General features: G+C 39.2%; 1 long non-coding RNA gene across 1 annotated transcript; it reads left to right on the plus strand.

Moving 5' to 3' along the window:
- LOC110256369 lies at positions 1,082-20,107 on the plus strand. The gene is made up of 3 exons (XR_002337759.1): positions 1,082-1,969; positions 3,717-3,830; positions 19,652-20,107. It is a non-coding gene; the product is annotated as an uncharacterized LOC110256369 (long non-coding RNA).

Consider the following 21,383-nt stretch of genomic DNA (forward strand, 5'->3'; position numbering starts at 1 on the left):
TAGAAAGGGACAGGAATACAGGGAGAGAGGCCCATACTTGGTGGGGCTTGGTTCACAGCAGAAATGACAGTTTAAAGATCTACAACAGTCCCCTGTTACTTAGAGGGCAGAGTTTCATATCCACAAGGGCTTGTCCCTGAACTAGATAACAGCCCACTTTACTCTTCTTCAGTAAATCAAAGCCATCAATTACCACCTCCTAGTGCTGCAGCTCCAGGTGCTGTAAGACAGGGCTGAAAAGGAAAATCATAGGCCACTTGGGCCCCTTCTGGAATTGTTTGCTGCCAGAAATGGTGTCAGACAACTGCTGAAGGCACTGTTTAATTCCTGCCCATCCCGAGCTCAGACTCCAGCCAAGTGCAGTCCAGGGCCTGCCATTCATCACCCGTCCACAGGTCTCTGAACCTCAAAGACCTTTAAGGAGATCTCACAGAGGTTTGGAAACACAATTCCCTTGTCCTGCTGCTGGTTCTGCAGTAATTAAGCTTCATTCCCTCCTATAAGTCTCTTAGTTTTAATGATACTGTAAACACAGGTAGGTGTAATGACCAAACTCAGCATAAAAGTGATCCTATAAGCCACAAAGAATCCAGATTAAGTAAGCAATATTTAGAAGATAATATACAATGAAAGATTTTTTTTTAAAAAGATAGTTTTACAAGCCGAGGTTTAATTGATTTACAAACAGTTGGTGATAACTCTTAGAAATCATTTTTTCAGACAATAACCATTGATTACTGCTTTGAGCCAGGCATGGATCTAACCTATACCCCAACACTAGTTGTGCATGGGGATCAAAACTGAAAGAATCATAGGTGTTTTAATAGTAAGCAATTTGTATATGCTTATAAAAAAGTTTTTAAAAACCTGAGATAATGAAAATTATATATCTTTCCTATGAACATAGCTTCCATCCGACTTAATAGTAACGTAATTTCTCCAATTTTTTGTCTGTGCGAAATGTATGTGCATTTAAATATAAATTAAGCACTGTTTTTTCTTTTGACAAAATGTTCTTATACTACACACACATTTCCTTAACATAATTTTTTCATTTAATAATATATTGTGGGGATTTGTCCATAAATCATATGAATATTTCTTATTCTTTTAACAGGAAGAATAAGCTGTTAATTCTATGCTGCTAAATTAATTTAGCATATTCAAAATTTCACAATTTCTTCCACTGATGCAGATTTAGGTTGTTTCCAATTTTTCCCTACTGCAATAGCCATCCATGAACACCCTTGTATTTATGGCTTGTGTACTTATGCGAATATCTCTGATGGATGGTTCCTAGAAGTGAAGTCGTTAAGACCACGGGTATGCATAATTTAAAATTATTTTTAAGTGTTATAAAAACAGTGCTAAATTTTCCCCCAAAATACTATACCAAATTATACTCTGACCAATATTACATAGAAAAGAGCAATTCCTCCCCCTTCGTTTTAACATTAGACATTATCCATTTAACGAAATTTTTGCCAGTCTAAATTTTTTTTAAATACCTGTCTTAATAAGCATTTTTGTTGTCTTAGTATTTTCTAATCACTATTAGAGGTTGATCATTCTTTCATTTGTAGGCAATTTTTATGTTTGTCCTATAAATTGCTCATCTGTATGTTTACTTGACTCTTCCATTAGGCTGAGCTCAAAAAGACAAAGCTTTATCTTTTCATTTAATTTGTAGGAGTTTAATGTAGAAATTTGCTTTTAGTCTTCCATATGTCTTTCACAATTCGGTTTTCCTTTTTTCCCTATTTGTTATCTTCTGTCTTATTTTCTATTTTCCAAGTTGTATGTTTTCAAATAATGCTTGCTCACCACTGGCTGTCTGATCTTCTTTAAAAGCAAGGCATTTTAAAACCAACTGGAAGCTCTGGATTAGAAGTGAAACTTGCCAAATGGTGGACTTCATTCTCTGTGAGATCCTACGGAAAGCTGATTTTTCTTTGAAGAATCCCAAAATGTAAGAACCTTTAAGCCTTTTCCATGAAGCTGTCTAGTTTTTCCAGAAAAGTCTGTCTCTGCCTGAAAGAACTGGTGATGTCAGAGATTTTCACAAGATGCTAGAAGCGAATCCGGAAAGTGAGCTTGAAATTTCACTTTTCAGTATTCAGATTTTTACCTAATTTCCCTATTTTTAGCCTGGGGTCTCACCACCACCTAATCTCTCTAAGTCAAGGGGCTCTCCGGTCAATTTCTCCAGGGTAAACCCCCATCTCCTGCTGAACTGGGCAGACATATTCATCTAGCTTCAAAGATCAGGGGTGGAAAACAGGGGCTCTGGCTATCCTCCTGTTGGGACACTTCAGTCAGATCTCTAGGATTCAGCCTGTACTTCATTCTAAACCAACACAGTCCCTAGTGCCTCTATTCCAGAATCACTGTAACGTTTTTCAAGGCGAATTCCCATGCTTGCGGTTGGTAACCCATTCTGAAAGCACTTAGGTTTTTGCCACTCTCCCAGCCATCTGCTTTCCGTCTTCTAAACATCTACTAAAATCTCATGTCCACCATTGTTTCCTTTTTCTGTTCTTTTTGTGCTCATAGGTTTATGCCTTTTAAAAATCTATTGTTTTTTTGTAAAATGAGGTAAGAAAAAAAAAGTTGTGTCCAATCTGCCCTAACCAGAGACTTTTCATGTCTTAAATGCAGATGTTCCTGACAGTCTTTACCAAGCAAAAGTCACTGGCAATCCTCTTTATTTACCACATTAATTTATATGTTAACTTTCTCTTTTTATTGAAATACAATTGACTTTAATATTATGTTAGTTTCAGGTGTACAACATAGGGATTCGATATTTTTAGACATTACAAATTATCACCATGATAAGTCTAGTTACCATCTTTTACCATATGGAGTTATTACAGTATTATTGTCTATATTCCTGTGTACTCCATTACATTCCCATGATCTATTTACTTTTTAACTGGAAGCTTGTACCTCTTGATCTCTCTCACCCATTTCTCTTTATTCCCCTCCATTGCCTTTGTCTCTGGCCACTACCAGTTCGTTCTATGACTGTTTCTATTTGGTTATGTTTGTTCATTTTTTTAAATGTTTTGGATTCCACATATGAGTGAAATCATATGGTATTCGTCTTTGACTTATTTCACTCAGCATAATAACTTCTAAGTCCATCCATGTTGCATGACAACCTTTCTTAAAGAATCCTTAATAAATGAACAGGGAAATTTTAGGATCAACAGGAAAAATTCTGAACAGGATTCAGGATACAGGCCTTCATTTTGATTCTTTCACTAAGTAGCCCATTTCCTTAAAGAAATCTCAGAGACTCAGTCTCTGCATTAGCAAAACAAGAGATTCTTACCACAGGAATGCTAAGGTGATAGATTTTTTAATGAAAGATGTTGTAACTGGTAGCAGGATGATTCTGGAACATGGAGCATGCCTCAAAGAAGGAAGGAACTCACAGGGCACTGCAATTTAGGATGTTGTTTCACAAGTAGACAAAACGGTGCAGTAGAATTAGGGAATTTGGAATCAGAGAGACTTGTGTTCAAATCCTCAATGCATAAAATACATCTGTGTAACTTCTGACATTTCCTCACCTTAAAATGCAATTATGATATGGTATATGACTGTTGTGTACATGAAGGAGTAAGTACCTGGAACATAGTATATCACTGTTAACACTGGCATGTGTTTAATGTATCCTTGTTGACTGATATTTGGAATTCTCTCCACAGATACTTCTGACCAACTTTTCTGATATACCTCTACTATCTGAAACACGAGATTCTCTCTTTGTGGTTTGATGCATAGAAATCCAACCTAACTCAACATGGGTGCTTGGCTACAAGGTATGCTGGAACCATTAAAATGCTGGCACTGCTGGAAAACATGGGGAGGGGGAAACTGAATCAGTGGGCCTGGAGCTAAACAAATGGATCTAGTGTGGAGCTGCCCCCTGAGGTTCAGCATCCAAAGGTTTTGGTCAATCTGATTGGTCTGCTGTCATATGGAATGATCTAATTTTATAGATAAGACACAATCTAAGTACAGACCATACATGAGAAAGCAGTAGAGGGGTACAGAGACTTGGAGTAGGCAAGGCTATGTGGAATAATATTTGTCTTTCTGCTAACACGGACACTAGGGATTTAAAAAATCAGTCCCTGAATCCCCATTATGGCTCAATGGAAACGAATCTGACTAGCATCCATGAGGATGCAGGTTTGATCCCTGGCCTTGCTCAGTGGGTTAAGGATTTGGGGTTGCCATGAGCTGTGGTATAGGTCGCAGACATGGCTTGGATCCCGCATTGCTGTGGCTGTGGTGTAGACCAGAAGCTACAACTCTAATTTGACCCCTTGCCTGGAAACCTCCATATGCCTCAGGTGTGGCTCTAAAAAGACAAAAAAAAAAAAAAAAAAAAAAAATCAGTCCCTGAGAAGAGAGTAAGCAAGAGTGAAGCAGAAGGCCAGTTCCCAGCTCAGTGTGCTGAGGTTATGAGGACAGGTTGTGGTTATGGCAAGAATTTAGAGGTCCAATAAAATAAACTGAGGTAGAAGGCCAGGCAATCAGAGTGGACTCACATTGCTGGGCTAAAAAAAGACAATGGCACATTATGCTTGCATGTGTCCAGGGTTCCCAGGAGATTCATTTCCTAGAAGGCATGCAGCCACGACTAAATCCAGCTTTCTTCGGGCCCAGTATACCATGTACCTTGCCCTGGATGGTTGACTAGCGGTGCAGGTCCTACACCCACAGGGACCACAGCAGGGCTGGGCTGAGCCAGGCAAAGATGAAAAGAACAATTACACCTGGGTGGACTTTCCTGCTGAAACAGAGCACAGCAACAGGAGACTGCATTTTATCAGGAAGTGAGAGAAGACTCTGAGAAAGGACTGGACTCTTACAAGTGTTGCCCAATATACTTAACAGAAAGAAAGATTGTTAGGGGAGACGTCATGCCTTTGCCTGATCATTCTCCTCTCTAAAAGAGAAGTGGCTGAGAGAAGAAAATAGCTAGCTCAAAGGACTGAATGAGAATATTTCAGAATCTGAAAATAGGGTAATTTCTTTGAAGAGTATGGTCCGTGGCACATAAATTCATTGAGGCTGAGTCCAGAAGCAGCCAGTCTGTCTGAGACTTTATCAGAGACTCCAAATGTTTGGTTTTGTGAGCATCAGGCTTAAAATAGAAACTTTTTAGAAAGGAAATTTTCCTTTAATGTTGGTAGTCAAGTTTATTAACATTCTCAAAGTTCATTTAAAAATGAAATTTCAAAGAGCTGCTTCTTTTTCAATTACTCAAGCTGACAGGCCCATTTTGGATGTGTCATTTCTGATGGATTAGGTCAGTCAAATTGCATTAGATTATAGTGCCACATAGCATGGCGTTAGCCATATAATTGAATAGGACATACACACCGGTGATGAGTATACCAGAGATGCTGTTTTCTGGAAGATGTGTGCATCTAAATATCTATTTTTCATCCCTTATTTTTTTTCTCAGACTTCACATTTCCCTTGGTTTTCATTTTTCTCACATTTCCCTTGGTTTCCTGAAAGCCTTTCCTGCATACCTGGCTTCCCCTAGTTTGTCTATTCCCCAGAGAGAATTGATTAGTGTAAAAGCTTCTTTTCCTAGCTTACGTGGTTCAGGCTCAATGTGAACACTGCAGGAGGAGAGTGAATTCGTGAATGGCTTGACTTACCTTGTTGTAACTCAAACAGCATGACTCGAATTCCCAGGACTTCTACTGTTGAACCTATTTCACTTGAGGTTGTTTTTCTTTATGCAACAAAATATGATTCAGACTATCTTTTTCAAGAAAAACCCAATGGTATAATATGGGATAACTCACAGCATTGAAGGGTCAACTAAAGAATCAGTCTTTGAAAAGGACAAAAGGTCTCCTAAGACCTACATTGTGAGGATGGGACTCTCGTAGGAACGCTATAATTTTCCAGTGTTGTATTTTCTGCTCTGTGTGCTAATTCCACAGACAGAGGTCTGGTGGTTCTAGTTGGGTCTTTTCCCATATTTGGCTAGGGAAAAACAAAAGAGCTTCTTGATTCATCATCGTACCAAGTCTGTACTCATTGGAGGACAGGTGGTTCCCAACGTGAAGGAGACAAGCTGCTTGGTCTGTAAAACCCCAAATACCCACTGCAGCCCCAAAGGAGCAGGTTCCCTTGAAGCCAGATCTGGGTAGGATAGGGAGGGCAACAAAATGGTACTCTAGAATCTCAGTATTGTCAGGTCCTACATGAAATCAGTGAAACCATTACTAAAATATAAGAGAAAGAGAAGCTGAGAATAAGCACCAAGTCAGAAACACCAAATGAGGATGATAACAATACCTAATTTTCTAGGTTATGTGTAAGAAATATACGAGATAATGCCAGCAAGGTGAACACTATAGCATCCGATACTTAGTAAGCAGTTGTGTGTGTTGTCCTTCTTGATGCAATCCCAAGATTGTCAAGTGGACATTGTTTCATTGTAGGTTATTCCTTTCAGTTATCATAGAAGTTTTTCTGCCTAAGAAAAGCTGTATTCCGGAGTTTCCATTGTGGCACAGCAGAAACAAATCCAACTAGGAACAGTGAGGTTGTGGGTTCAATCCCTGGCCTCACTCAGTGGGTTAAGGATCTAGCATTGCTGTGAGCTGTGGTGTAGATAGCAGACCAGCTTGGATCTGGTGTTGCTGTGTCTGTGGTGTAGGCTGGCGGCTGTAGCTCCAATTTGACCCCTAATCTGGGAACCTCCATATGCTGTGGGTGTGGCCCTAACAAGAAAAAAGCAAACAAACAAACAGAAACCTGTATTCCAAATCCTCTGTTAGACATTTTCATGGTTAGGGTAGGAGTACACAAGCAATAAACAAGCATTAAAATAGTTCACTTTGCCCCCTCTATACTAAACCTGACCACATCCTGGTAGGCACACTTCCCTCCCCTCTATTTGTTACTCTGGAATTCAGGCCACCACATAGATTAAGAAATGTGGAATAAACATTTAACTCAGATAGGAGGAGGGGAAGACAAGAATCAATGTGATGAGACCAGGAGTAACATGACAAAAGACCTTTGAGAGTTTACAGTTTCTTAGATAACAAAAGAGAAATTAAACCTACTCAAGATGCCTCCTCACCCACAGTTCTTAGGTGTCCAGCATCCAATGATCAGAGCCCTTTAATGAGCAATGGTCATTGAAGGCACAAAACTGATAGAACCAAGATATATGGAGCTTCCCAGTTTCCCAGTTTCAGCCTAAGAATTCAGCCTAAGAATTCCAGAGAAGGGCTTGGTTCTTCAGGCTTAATTAGCCTGAGGCTGTTAGAATTCTACTTCTGCTGATTAGAGAATTGCTAACAACTTTCTCTTCTCCAAAGGCCATTTAAGCTTTTAGGAGATGGTACTTCATCCAGGTCAATATTAATTGGACTTGGTGCTGACATTTGTAGATATTACAGTGACAGGCATCACAGTGACTCCTGGTCTTCCTTCTGATCTCACCCAGAAATATCTCTTTCCCTCATGGCTAACAGTTCTTACCTTATCTTTCTCTATTACTGATTATAAAACTTAGCTCATTAATTGTGTTATACGGTGCTGTAAAATATCTGGGGAGAAAGTTCATACTAAAGCTTGTCTGAGAGCCAAAGAATATAAAACACTGTTATTGGCAGAGGAGATACAATTATAGTGACAGTGAATTCAGGAGATAGCATGTTCTGCACAGTCTAGGGAGAGAGTATAATCTTAGGCTTTACGAAATTTTAATTAAATGAATATATAGGTGTAAGTAATATATAGCAGATACAAAATATACATATTTCCAATTCATCTCCAATGAATTTTCTATTCTTGAGATGCCAGAAAGGGGAATATTTGACAGATGAGCCATCTACGCAACACATGTTGCTGATAGCCTTGATTCGCTTTACATGCCGCAGGGAAAGTTGAATCCAAAATCACAGTTGAATGATATACTGAATATGCATGCATTTATATAAACAATATATTTATATAATCCAGAGAACCCTAACTACAAAGCAGATTCTAGACGTAAGTTCCTTAAATGTCCAGGATTTAATTTGTCACTTAACTCGTAATAACCTTGCTATTTGGGTACTACTGATAACCTATTTCAAAGGCTGTATCTTGTTACTAAATTACAGAAATCAAAATTTGGCCTCCATTATATTTAAATGGAATCTCTAAATGGAAATCAATTCCATTACCATGAGAAAACTGATCGGGGGTTTGGAGTCCCACTCTAGTTATGGCTGTAATTTCCCAGAAGTCCCTGCTATAGCTAGGTAGGTTAAGGATCTGGTATTGCCATGACCTGTGGCATAGGTCACAGATGTGGCCTGGATCTGGTGTTGCTATGGCTGTCAACATATTTATATTTTGTTCCTTCCCCCTAAATAAACAGGTGGTTGCTTTGGCATTATTTAACCATTCCTAGATGGAATATATGGTAAAACAGAAAGAGTATTTGATCAGGAGTTCGAAGCCACAGTCCAATCATGACTCTAATTTCCATTTCCAGTCACTTTGGATAAATCAATGAACCCCACCTAGGCCCTGCTTTCTCCAGCTGTGAAGGAAGACAGCAACACCTCCTCTCTAAACTGAGTTTTGACATCAGAGGGAAAAAGTGTTCATAGACATAAAAGCACCTGACAGTGATTAAGGGCTATAAAGCAAGTGAATCTACATTTGCAGCCATAATTCCTAGTTATTGCAAAGCTCTCCAAATTATCTGGCCATTCTATTACCATCCAACAAAGCAAAACTTTTTGGTTTAAAAACTCTCATAGTTATTCATTTTCTCAGGAGATAATCTCTCCAGCCTTCTTGGTATAGCTAATCATACCAAGAATTAGAATTCTGACATTCTCTGGTATGAAGACAGTGTACACAGCTTTATGAGGTTAAGAAGCTTGTCTCTCAAACAACACTGACTTCTTCCCATCTTGCTCCTCTAGGCCCTGGCCTCCCACCCTCTCAAACAGAACCTCATGGCTCTCATGAAAGCTGTTGGTATCTATGCAATAGCTCAGGAGCCACAGTCACTTTATGTGTTAACATGACATGTCTAGACATAGCTAGCTTTATTGTTTGGAACTGCCTTGGAGATGGGGCACTGAGTGCCTCTGGACAGGTTGTAGGTGCTAATGAATGAGATGATTGCCATGCAGATAAACTAAGTCGGCAGAGATAACAATTAAAATGATGCTGCTGCAATGCCAATGTTATTTTAAAATTTAATCATGCTGTAGGGTGACTTAATGGGAATTTTTCAATAATAAAGAAACCAAGCCAGATGCCAGTACTGTGAATGAGCCTCTATCCATACAACACAAAGCAAAATACTGTTTCGATGATGAATCACATTAATTTATAAATGTAGATGGTAAAGCAGCATAATTCATAACCCAATGTTGGGTTTTTCTCACTCTGACTTATTCCACTATGTTTGTACTTTAGTGAGCTAACCCAATAATTATAAAATGCCTTCACTTTTACTATACAGACTCAGTCTGAACAGAGTTATACCATGGTTAAGAGTGAAAGTAAGAGGAACACACAGGAGAACTATGAGAACCCAACCGATCAACTTTTAACTTCCAAATGAAAAAAATAGTTCTAATAAGCAGTATCTTCTGATCACAGTAATTAACATGGTCCCAAACAGAATAAGAAGGAGTTATCTTTACTAGGTAATATCTTTAGTATGAGACTAATTGATTTTTTTAATAGCTGCTCATGGCACATGGAAGTTCCTGGGATGGGAGTGAATCACAGATGCAGCTGTGCTACAACTGTGGCAACACCATATCCTTTAACCCACTGTGCAGGGTTGGGTATTGAACCTGAGCCTCCACAATGACCCGAGCCACTGCAGCTGGACTCTTAACCTACTGTGCCTCAGCAGGAACTACCAAGGCTAACTGATTTTTCCCTTTTCAGTATGTGCAAGTGAATAGGAGCACAGAAGCTAAGATCTTACATTTTAGAGCAGGAGTTCGCAAGTGACAGAGAGTCTGAAGGTCAAAAGTGGCCCACTGCCTATTTTTACACAGCTCACATATTTTAAATTGTTTATTACATTTAAATTTTTTTCAAAAATCAAAATAAAGTAATATTTTATGACAGGTAAAAATTATTTAAAATTCAAATTATGGTTCCAACAGAGACAGGTTGGGGGGGGGATGGTCTGGGGGTTTGGGGTGCAAATGCTATAAAATTGGGTTGTGATGATCCTTGTGCAACTATAAATGTAATAAAATTAATTGAGTTAAAAAAATTCAGTGTCCATAAATAACAATTAATTGTAACAGCCATATCCATTCACTCATGTGTCATCTGGGGCTGCTTTTACACTACAATGGTAGAATTGAGTAGCTGCAAGAGAGACCACATGGCCCTCAAAGCCAAAAATATTACTGTCTGACACTTTGGAGAAAGTGTGCTAAACCAATATCCTAAAATTATCCTGATTAGGTTCAAATCCTACTCTACCTCTTATTAACTGGATGTTCTTGGGCAAGTTAGCCTACATACACCTTAGTTTCCTCATCTGTAAAATGAGAATTCCCTTATATCTACACATGTTGTTTGTGAGAACTAAGAGCATCAAAAGTATATAATGTGATTAAAACAGTCTATGGCACATAGTAAGAATTCTCTAACTGTTGTCACTGTTATGATATTTTGTCTTCTAAAAAGTTCAATGATTACACATTATGCTGATTTGGAAAACTGTCAGGAAGAATCTTTATTAAATGAGAAAATAATTGAAAATATGAAATTGATTATAAACATGTTGTTTTATGTAAGTTCAGCAAGTAAAATTGCATAAGGAAAAACAGTGTATTTGGTTTATTTCTCTTGCCACACTTTACAACGTTCTTAGCTGAAAGTCATGGCGTAATTTTGAAGCCCACTGATCAAGACTGACAATACTGTTAAGCAAAAACAGTTGGATTGGCATACTGGCTATATTCCTTAAAGATAGGATTAAGGCTTCTGGAATTATTTCCCGATAAAATACAAAATTAAGTATTGATTACTTGACTAAAACACCAGCCTCCATTTAAACAGTTATGATCAATTGTGTCAGCTCATTGTGTTAACCTTAAATATTATAAAATACAAGACAAGTGCCTGAAAAGCTAAAGATATTTTAATTTCAAATTTTTGCATTAGAGGCTTTTAAGACTTGTCTTTATTTCCTTTTGAAGCAAATTTAATCTAGGTTGAAAATATATATGTTTAAGAAAAAATAGCAAAGCAAAGGTGATAGTAGAATGTAATGATCAACATAAAAAGGTTCTTGTAAATTAATTATTAATGGGTAAAGAATGAAATGTGAGTATAGAATATGAATATAATTTTTTTAAATTGCTTTTTTCATTTTTGGCTGCCCTGAGGCATATGGAGTTCCCAGGCCAGGGATCAGATCCAAGCCACAGTTGCAACCTACACCACAGCTGCAGCAACACCAGATCCTTTTCAACACATTGTGCTCCACCAGGAATCTAACCCTCATCCCACTGCTGCAGAGATGCTGCCAATCCTGCTGAGCCACTGTGGGAACTCCATGAATATAAATGTTAAGAAAGAATACAAATGATAAATCAAGAAACAACATAAATGGTAAATAAACATAGATGCAAACTGTTGCTTTTGGAATGGATTAGCAATGAGATCTGCTGTGCAGCACTTAGAACTATGTCTCGTCAGTTATGACAGAGCATGATAATGGGAAAAAAAAGAATGTATACATATATGTGTAACTGGGTCACCATGCTGTATGGTAGAAAAAAAAACTGTATTGGGGAAATAACAATAAAAAAATTTTTAAATGGTAAATAAACAAATGAAAAATCATTTTCTCATGATTAAGTCAATTCGGATTAACACAGAAGGTATTTGCTTACAGACTGGCAAAAATTTCCCCTAAATGATAATAATTCTAAGTGGAATAGTCACACTAAAGGCTAATGCAATATTTCTTGGGAACCATATTGTTTTCTAAATGCTTTATATACATTAACTCAACTGAGCCTCAGAACAACCACCTAAATTCAATATTATAATTAGAGATACTCTAACACCATTTTACTAAAATAGAAATGAAGGCCCAAGATCATATACCTGGTTGGAGCTACAGCTGGTATATTGTGGTCTGTTTCCACAATTGTTGCTTCTAACCATTATCCTCTTGGAGCAATGATATGTATACATTCATACTCTACTGGTTTCAGAGAAAAAATATACACTGCAAGCTAAGGACAGGCAAAAAGGGAAAAATATCATCTCCGTTGATTTCATCCCCGTCTTAACCTCTTTCAAAGGAATGTGTGTTCTTATTCCACAGCTTTTCCTGGACAAATGGTAAATATGTTTTCAATGATATTTTTTAGTCAATATAACAAAATCTGTCCAAGGCAAATAACATCAGTTTTTATCATGCCGGAAATACTACACAAATACACTATGGTTGTTTCCAGGTTTGGGTCAGAAAAGGAATGACAAGTAAAGGTTAAGATGAGTTTTCTCTGTGTTGATATGCAAAAGAATGGAAGGACAATTATTTATTGAGGATCTACCAAATTCTAAGAGCTTTATATGTGTTGACTTATGCTGACCTCATAACTCTGGGAATTGAGTTATTATCTCCACTTAACATAAGACAGCTCTAGATCCGATTAGCCAAGTCACTTAAAGCTAACTAAACTCACAAAGCTAAAAAGTGTCATAAGCTGGTTTAACTCCAGTTTATCTATTCCCAAGATCTCTGCTCCTTCCAGGACACAGCAATGCCTCCTTAGATAAAGGATTATTATCTCAGTTTGATCTCTATACCATGAGGAAATGGAATTCTGATATGCATTGTTTGGAGCTGGGGTACAAAACCAGTAGAGTGTGCAAGGAGGAACAAATATAAGAACAGGAAAGAGTATTTTACAGCAAAGGGGGAGGATAGCCTGGATAAACACTAGAATCAGGAACTAGAGCTCACAGTTAGTTTCATGTGCTCATGTAGCATGACATATGAATAGAGCAAATCAAAGGGTTGACAACAAGACATGTGGCCTGAAATTCATCATTAATATGTTGGGAAGCAGCAGAGAGTGAGCTACATCATGTGAACCACTCTGTGTTTACACAGCTGAAACCTGATGAAAATATACATTAAAAATACCTATAAAAGAGAATGTAAATAAACACCTGGCCAGAATGTAGAGCCACAAACAGGAGCAGGATACGGATTTTCAAGAAGGGTCAAGACCTTGGCATGTGGTGAGAGATGACTACATTAGCAAGTCCAGGTAATGGTGGGAATTCTGCCTAGTCAGTACAGCGGACAGGTAGAGCCAATCAGCAGTCAGTGCCAGAGGGCCTGCCATGGATGGCAAGAACTTGGGCCCATAGAAACAGAACAAGACCCAGGCAGAAGTAAATGAAGTTCCAAGTCAGTTGCTATATCTCTCTTAAAACACTTTAACAAGCTTTGTCCCTATACAATGATGTGTCTGTACACATCTCTTCCACTAGACTAGGAACCCTTTGAAGGCAGATGCAATGATTTATCCATCTTAAATATTCAGACCCTAACATTATAGATCTTAAATAAATCTTTTATGAAGAATGGAAAGGTGAATTATAAAAATTAAATTACATGAGTTTGATGGAAAACCATTTACTATAGTTGAGTCACAGAGTCCAGAATAGGCTTAGGAGTCAGTCTAACTGGCTGCTGAATCACAAGAGCTGCCAAACCAGAGCCCCTAAAATTGTACTGATCAGAAACAGAACTCTTTCAAGGGCCCTGCCTGGCTATTGGGCCATAGCAGTGGAACAGAAGTGCTATGAAGGCAGAGAGATAGCAGGTGGAATTTTACCAGGTCAAAGCTATTGCTGTGAACTGTGGATTAACTAGATACGCTGGAGCAAGTCTAGAGAAATGAGGGAACAGAGTTGAGGGGACAGGAATCCATACAGGGAATAGAATAATGAAAAAGTGAGGGCTCTATTGCTAGAAGAGAGATGAATTTTGGGTGACAGTACAGCTCACTTCAAGAAGGTTTTTTTCTCTGTGTAATATTCTAGGGCAGACCTGAGACCAATGAGTAGAAAATAGGTTGACTTCACTTGCTAGTAGCATGCTTAAACCCATGGCAGAAAAATCACAGGGGTCAGTCTTAATGGATAAGAACTGGTGAGATTAGGGTGGAACCACATGACCCCCCAAGGTCTTTTCTTATCACTGGTTCTATACTTCTGCATTCCTGCATTTTGAGGAAGCTCAATCAAAATCTCAGAAAGACAAAAATTTTGTTTAAGAACTACTGGAGAGGAGTTCCCGTCGTGGCTCTGTGGTTAGCGAATCTAATCAACATCTATGAGGACGCAGCTTCCATCCTTGGCCTCACTCAGTGGGTTAAGGATCTAGCATTGCCATGAACTGTGGTGTAGGTAGCAGACATGGCTTGGATCTTGTGTTGCTGTGGCTGTGGCATAGGCCAGCAGCTACAACTCTGATTCGACCCCTAGCTTGGGAACCTCTGTATGACACAGATGTGGCCCTAAAAAGCAAAAAAAGAACTACTGGAAAGAGAAAGCGGTGGGTGGGAGAGAGAGACACACCAAAAAAAAGAGAGAGAGAAGCGTATGGCATCCAGAGCTGGTATCTCTTTGTACAGTTTTTAATCTAGATTCAGTGAATATTTGTCATGGTCTCATTCTCAAAGCTTTGTGCTATCTCACTGAAGTAACAAGTTGCTGGCTATCATGTCCCTCATGCTACTCTTTACCCTAAAAATTCTGAATCTCAAATTTCATTCATATAGCTGCCCTGCTTTCACTTTTGAAATATTAACTAATTTGCTTTAATGACCATACTCATTACCTCCTTACTTCTACGAAATGTCATACAAAATAATTAGTTGATCCCCCCCATGACAAATATCATACCTCCCTGACAATTTCAAAGCTAATTTTAATTGTCCAGAGTAGCACTGTGAGTCAGCGGCAGCTCTAATACATGAACTTGGAACTCTGACATCCAGAACAGGTGCCTTTCCCTTCAAGTGTAAGGACGATGCCATGGGCCAGCTGACAGCAGGATGTGACTTGATGACTTCGTTTTCTTTAGATGGTGAAGCTGTATAGAGTCAGCAGCACTCTCTGACCCAAATCATTCATCCATTCATTTATCCACTATGCTCAGCAAATACAAGAGCAAAACATTCTCAGGCTCTACTTTCCTGGAGCCCAAACACATCTCCCAATATTTGGAAAAAATAGTCATGAGCATAAATTGAAAAGTGAATAAATGGTGATTTTACAAGGTGGGGGAAGATCTAGCACATAACTAGATAAATTTGACCAAATGTCTAATTGGCATGGCAAAGCATTGTGATGATGCCAAACAGAGCACAAGTGGAAGATTGGATTGGTCACTCCACACGTTCTAAATCACTAATAATGTGAAGGCCTTCAAACTGCATGGGAACTGAAATTCTTAAGCCTTCATGGCACAACTTTTCAGTTGAAACTAGTTTTGAGTTTTTACCATGCGCTAGGAAAATTTGCAGGAGTGCCACTAAATTCCCAAATAATCCACAAGGAATGTCCTCTCAACAAATATCTCAGACTCTATCAGGCAAAAACAAACAGCAGAGGTAGGAAGGAACCCAGAGCTCTTGGGCTTCAAAGTCCATGCTTTCCTAACTTTCCTCAGTTATTGCCCTTTCGACAGGTAAATTACAATTGAGGTGTGGCAAGTGCGTCTTCTAAAGTACTTGGCTTAATGCTGCCTGGTCATGGTGGTTAATGTAGTTAATTCTGGAGCATTAGGAGTGCGCTCAGGGCCTTGGGGCCCTTTGAGGGAGTGTATCTGAGTGCCATCCTCAGAGCAGCCAGGTTTTACCAAGAGCTGGAGGAAGGGACTAGGACATTGTCCTCTTTGTATTGGGTCATAGGAAACTGAGGCATCCAGCATCTTCACAGTAATACACATTCAGAGGGGATGTGTTTTATCTAATACCTTTGAGTTTTATAAGCTACAGGACCCTGTGGCAAAAGTGAGAGTGGGTCAAGAGGAGCAGGCTAAATGGCATCAATGACCCGGATTGGAGTCAATCTTTGCTGGAATGCCAAGCAGCTGTGAGCTGGTTCCTTATCCCTGAGTTGTTGCCTAGAGAAGCCATTTCACTACATTATGCTTCAGGTTACACAATGGTCCTAAATGCAGGAATGATCAGTTGGCAGCTTCAAATAAATATAAACAACACAAAAAGCACTAACCAAATCCTAGAGCATTCTCTTTCTTTTAATAAATTAACATTTCTTGTAAAAACCAAAGCTTGTTACATGCCTGTTCAGGAGGGTCACTTGTACATCCCAGATCCAAGCACATGCTGTACTCTGTGTTGCAGCCCACCTGACCACCTTCAAATATGCAAAGCTCATAACTAAGACTAAAATTTAGTTATCAGTATTTTCCATCTGACTGCATAATTATAAGAGTTGATTAGAAGGCCTCTTTTTAGCTCATTCATATCTCCAGGGTAGACACAGAATTAAGCAACTGTAATTGCAGAGGATGGAGACAGTGTAAGGCTTTGAATTGGTGTACATAAAATGAAAGAAAAAAAAAAGAACACCCAAAAGTTGTCTGTTTAAATTAGTGTGAGTTTATATTCACTTGTTTTTGATTCTCTATTACAGCCCTGGAGGCTCACAAACAAATTTTCACGTGGTCTCCTTTTTTCTTTCTCTCCACGTGTGCATTTGTATATTTTGATATAAGGATGAATTCTCACTAGCCAATATTAATCTCCTTATACGTATTTTTTCCTAACATAATAACTGGCTAAAACATTGGAAGATTACTTCTGAGCCATACAGTGTGATCGAATTGATAGTATGCAAAAACCTAAATCTGCAGAAATGCAATTTTGACTTCTGAAAATTTCTCTCGAATTGTAGCTCAGAGAATGAAAGGAAATATGGCCCAAGAAAAATATAGAGGAGTTCCCATCATGGCTCAGTGGTTAATGAATCCAACTAGGAACGATGAGGTTGCGGGTTCGATCCCTGGCCTTGCTCAATGGGTTAAGGATCCGGCACTGCTGTGAGCTGTGGTGTAGGTCACAGACACAGCTCAGATTCTGCATTGCCTGCGTTGTTGTGGTGTAGGCTGGTGGCTGAAGCTCCGATTAGACCCCTAGCCTGGGAACCTCCATGTGCCACGGGAGCGGCCCTAGAAAAGACAAAAAAAAAAAAAAAAAGAAGACAAAGAATACAGAGTCCTAAAAATATGGCAGAATTTGACCCTATTTTATTCTTGCTCAAGCCCTGTAGATTCAAATAATATTTCAACTTAAAATAAACATATATGTGTATCTTCCTTATTTCTTCCCATCCCCCAAAAGATAAGAGCAAAATAAAGTTATCTTTAGTCTGCAGCTGCTACCAGAACCATCAAGAGATAACACTGGTAAATAATATAGCCACATAAAAAGCTTGGACGCCCACAAAGATGTTCTTCCTTTGCGAGGGGTGGGGAAACAGCACTAAGTGAACAGAATGATAAACAGTAAAGCCCATAATTCCTCGTGACAGTCTGTGCATCTATCCACGACACAAGGTTCTTAGAAATATGAATCCCACTATTTTAGGTTGCCCTGCTCACCAAGAAACCATTAATTTAGCAAACATATATGAGGGTTTACTCTAAACTAGGCAGGTGTGCTTTAATAGCAATATGAACACAGGGGAAGCCAGTACATCTGTCCAGGTATGTCAGAGAAGGTTTCTTAAGGGAAGTGACATTTCATATGAGCTGGGTGATCATATAAACAATTGTAGACACATGTGCCAAAAAGATGGGATAATATGAGTAAAGTCTTAAAGACATACCGTTAGAGAACTACCGAAGTGATCCAAAGGAAGTATTACATGCGTGGTCTAGGACAGTGCCCATAAGAAAGTAGTGTCCCTTTTTGTCACCTATCAGGCATACCCAGATGAAAGAGCATATGCAATGATACAAAAAGCCTATTTGAAATGTTTCTCACCATCCCATACATATCTGCACTTTCTACTTTCAGTAAGATAATTTCCATTTATATAGAATCCTTAATCCCAAAGCCCTTTCAAACAAAGCAAAAGAAATGCAGCCCAGTCCCTGTCAGTTAGCAGAAGAGGGACTGCAAAAGGCCCAGGTGTGCCTTTCCCGCCCTACCTGGTCAGGTGCCAGGATGAAAGGCTTGCCAGGCCAGAGGCCCTGTCTGCCTGTCCATGCCCCAGGAAGGTTTGTGCCCACATGCCAGCCCTTCAGTGGCCATCCCTGTGGCGAGACCTGAGAGAGAGACTGCATCCAGCTGAGCCCCCTTACCAGGGCAGCCAGGCAAGGAAAAGGGGAGTCCAGCCAAGGCACCTGTAGATGGAAGAAGGGATTTCATTGTCCTCTGACTGGCTTGACTAATGAAGATCACTTGCTATGGCACCAAAAAGGGTTTTGTTTATGAATTTTAACCTTCAATCCCAGGTGTTTTAAGACAAATTTCAGGAAGTTGGCAGGCTGTACAATTTAGAGGACCATTTCAGAAGGCAGGTGTCAGGGAAGCAGGTGGCTATGGGATTGCACCCTGAGCTTCTAATCCAGAGAGACAGCAGCCCCTCCCATCTATTCAACACTATCCCCTCCCTCTGCCTCAGAAAGGAGTCCTGCTGGGGCAGTTCTCTTTACCACCCATAAAAAGTGGCATTCCCTGAGGTGATCTCTCATGCCCAGGGTCCCACAGGTGGACTTCTTGAGAAGGTTTCTGGCCAGGTGGGTTGGAAGTCCAATTGTAAAGGAAGTTTATAAAGAAGACCTTTCCCCACTGGACTGTATTATTGAACTGGAGGGTGTACTTTCTTTTTTTGATGCATGTAAAAGTAAATTTCTTCTTTCTTTTTTTGTTTTTGTTTTGTTTTGTCTTCTGGTTAACTTCCCCTTTCAAATATCTTAGCTCATCAGTGTGTTTTTAGCCTCCCTTATGGTTCCTAAGTAATTTAGACTCTGAGGTCTGCACCTTAAATTCTCTCAGCAAATCACACCTTTTCTCAAACCTATTGCTTTTCCTTTGGAGCTGCATTTCATATCTCCATTAAGAGCATCATTTTTACCACTAGCCACAGGCTCAGAACCTTGAGGGCATCTTTGACTTCTGGTTCTACTTCCACCCCTTTCCACACAATCCATTCAAGTTCTGTCACTTCTACCTTTCATACCATCCTATGTTTTACCTTCCTGCTTCTACCCTCCTGGCTTAGCTCCTCTTGCCTGGAACATTTCTAGTCCCGAGGCTGGACTGTTCACCTCCAGTGTCGCCATTCTGATTGTCCAATATCCTACTGAAAGTTCAACCTTCCTCATATATATATTATAAATAATTAGATATATAAATATGTATACATATTTGTATAGATTTGTATAATATATATGTTTAATTTATTTCCAACTTCTTATAAGTTTGTCCAAGGTTCTCCAATGTCTCTGGAATAAAATGCAAACTTTTTCATATGACTGTTCAAAGCCTTCTGAGTAAATGCACAGCAACTCACCCTTCCAACGTTCTTCTACTATTCCTCACAGGTACTTTATAGTCTGCCCTGTGGATTTTAAATTATATTTTTGGAACCCCACTTCTTATGAGAATGCTGTAGAATCCATGGCCAAGAACTAACAGTGGGAAAGAAGATGCTGAACTTACGGTAAGCCCCTGCCCCTAATTTTATTATGTTTCTTAAATTTTACATTAATGTTTAGTATTTACATTTAATGTATAAATCTATTATATTTAAATCTTACATACAAAAAGGCCCACTTCTTAAAAGATAGTGGTGAATTTTAAACCTACTGCTCTCTTGTAACTGAAAACTTTTCTGAGCTCTGAACATCTGACCCCCGTCCTGTCTTTCACCACTGTGCTCTCCACCTGGCTCAACTGCCCTGTCATTCTTCACACCCATTTCCATACCCCCAGATCCAGCATCTCTTCCAAACACACCTTAAATGAACATCTTTCATCACTAAGCCTAGACGATCCAGGAGCTCTCTCTCCCACCTCAAGGGAGAGGCTGCAGAAAAGGTTTGCATACTGGTAGGGCCTGTTAGCTGGCAGATTTCCATTGCGGTACTTATGTGGATCAGAGGCAGGCAGACAAAAAAAGGAAGGATTCTGCCTCTCATTTAGTCCTCTCTACTTCTTTTGATTGAAACTCTTATATGTCAATGAGAGGTAAATGCTGTGGTCAGAGGCTCACTCATGTGGCCATTTAGGAGACAGATTTCCAACCAATCACTTTGACTTCTGCCACCTTACTTCGCTACTCATACCCCATCACCCTTTTGGAAGAACCACCCCTTGAAAAGGGCTTCTTACTTCAATTACAAACTTTGCCTTCCCTGTGCTCTCAACACTGGCTGTCCCTACCCATTTATACAGTAATCTTTCCTACCCACATACCCTTCTGGAAATCTACCAAAAACCCTTCCTCTCAGTGTTTTGAACTAGAAGTCATCACATTTCACTGAATTCGTGTTTTTGATGGAATAAATTCAAAGACTCAAGCATTATGTTGGATTAGGGAAGATAGCTGAGATCCAAATTGGTCAAGAGTTAAGAAAGTTTGATAAGATAAAAAGGATTGACTAGGAAACAAAATGAAGGGAGGAGAGGAAATGGATCAAATCTGTGTTGGACAGAATTGAAGACAAAGCAAGCAAAAGTCCTCCAGTTCAGGTGTTCAAGCAGCTGAGAAAGTAGCATGAAATAGAATGACAAAGCTCTAAGCCAGATGCTAAAACAGAGGTAGCCCAGCCTCAACCTTTTTCATGGTTCTTCTGGCACTAAGCAGTTCTTACCAACAGATGTTAAAAGGAACAGCAGAGGCTTTACCTGTGATATAATGCCAAACGTGGCAGCAGCAGGAAGTTCTGTAATTTTCACACTACTTAAATGAAAAAAAAATTATCTCCCATAGGCAGTGTATGATGTCACTAACGTAATTCATTCAGAAGAATTGTGTTCAGAATTTATTAAGATTTTTTTATACAACCAGGAAAACAAGGAGGAAGGCAAAGATATTTTCAACATGCAGCTAAAGTTTTATCCATATACCCAAATGATAATCAATTGAAGTCAAGGAGGAAAAAATGGTCACTTCATTCAGCAAGCATGCACTGATCAATTAAGTGAGCCATTAAGAAAAAGTCAACTCCAAAAAAAAAAAAGGTTGAAATTGGATCTGTCTCTATGTGAGCGTATGTGTAGGTATTCAGCCAAACACAGGAAATATCAATAAAATAACAAGCCTCTGGTTAT

Source organism: Sus scrofa, chromosome 13 (assembly GCF_000003025.6).
Source record: "Sus scrofa isolate TJ Tabasco breed Duroc chromosome 13, Sscrofa11.1, whole genome shotgun sequence".
Taxonomy (NCBI): Eukaryota; Metazoa; Chordata; class Mammalia; order Artiodactyla; family Suidae; genus Sus; species Sus scrofa.